The sequence below is a fragment of the Gekko japonicus genome, unplaced genomic scaffold (assembly GCF_001447785.1).
Source record: "Gekko japonicus isolate JY-2015 unplaced genomic scaffold, Gekko_japonicus_V1.1 scaffold1256, whole genome shotgun sequence".
Taxonomy (NCBI): Eukaryota; Metazoa; Chordata; class Lepidosauria; order Squamata; family Gekkonidae; genus Gekko; species Gekko japonicus.
Genome location: NW_015169211.1, coordinates 238,543 through 239,835, shown reverse-complemented (window position 1 = coordinate 239,835; position 1,293 = coordinate 238,543). Strand labels below are relative to the sequence as shown.

Below are 1,293 nucleotides of genomic sequence, written 5' to 3'. Positions count from 1 at the left end.
AGGACTTCCTTTTATCCGTTCTAACCCAACCACTCAGCAATTTCATTGAGTGCCCACGAGTTCTTGTATTGTGAGAAAGGGAGAAAAGTAACTGTTTCCCTACCTGCTCTATCCCATGCATAATCTTATAAACCTCAATCATGTCACCCCTCAGTCGTCGTTTCTCCAAACTAAAGAGCCCTAAGCACTTTAACCTTAAGCTTACGATCTCCTTTCCCTTCCCCTCCCCACAACGGACACCTTGTGAGGTAGGTGGGGCTGAGAGAGCTCTTTTGAGGACTGCTCTTGAGAGAACAGCTCTGAAACAACTTGTAACTGACTCAAGGTCACACCAGCAGCTGCATGTGAAGGAGTGCGGAATCAAACCTGGTTCTCCTAGAGTTTAAGCTTTCAAAACTCACAGGTGGGTTTAAGTAAACGTACTGCATTCTTTCTTCCCTCCTTCCTAGAAATTCAGACCCAGCAAACAGTGGCGGAAGGTAGCAATGGATTCATTGTCTCCTCCCCTTCTCCCCCCACGAATACTCCAGTTGTTCTTGGCACAGCCGTGTAGCTTTCAGATATTTCCATGTCGGAAGGAATTCACGCTGCCATCTGGAACGGATGTTAAAAGCCTGTGGCCTGCGGATGAAAAATCCACCTGGTTGTCATTCCGGCTAGGCTAGTAGATACGCATATCTGGACCTGGGAAAGATACGTTCAGGAGACTTTTGGCTGGGCCTAAGGGTGTGGAAATTAAAAAGAGCAGCTATGTGCAAGATGGGAGGGGTTGCTGAACATATGGCTTTAACAGGAGTGTAATTAGAGCAGTGCTGGCAACATGGGGTGGTGGGTGAATTGGTGCATAGGAAGAGACAGCTGGGCTGATTTATAATCGTGTTGTCTTGATAGATGGGTTCAAATTATAGGCTCACAGACAGTTAACCCAATACAAGCAGAATATATAGCATGAGGCGGCAACCAATATAAACAGGCTCTTCTTTAAAGTTACTAATGGATAATACACTGGTGCTCAATGTATCAGTTTGGTGTCGTGGTTAAGAGGGCGGACTGTAATCTGGGAGAACCGGGTTTGATTCCCCACTCCTCCACTTGCACCTGGCTGGATGACCTTGAGTAAACCATAGTTCTGTCAGAGCTGTTCTTGAAAGAGCAGTTTCTGTCAGAGCTCTCTCAGCCCCACCTACCTCACAGGGTGTCTGTTGTGGGGAGGGGGAGGGAAAGGAGTTTGTAAGCCGCTCTGAGACTCCTTTGGGTAGTGAAGGGCCATGGAGTATAAATCCAATCTCCTCC

General features: G+C 47.3%; 1 protein-coding gene across 1 annotated transcript in view; it reads left to right on the top strand.

Moving 5' to 3' along the window:
* The window catches only part of LOC107114773 (chromosome unknown open reading frame, human C20orf194), a 146,045-nt gene that overhangs the window by 14,749 nt on the left and 130,003 nt on the right, over positions 1-1,293 (top strand). The gene's annotated exons all lie outside the window — the stretch shown is intronic.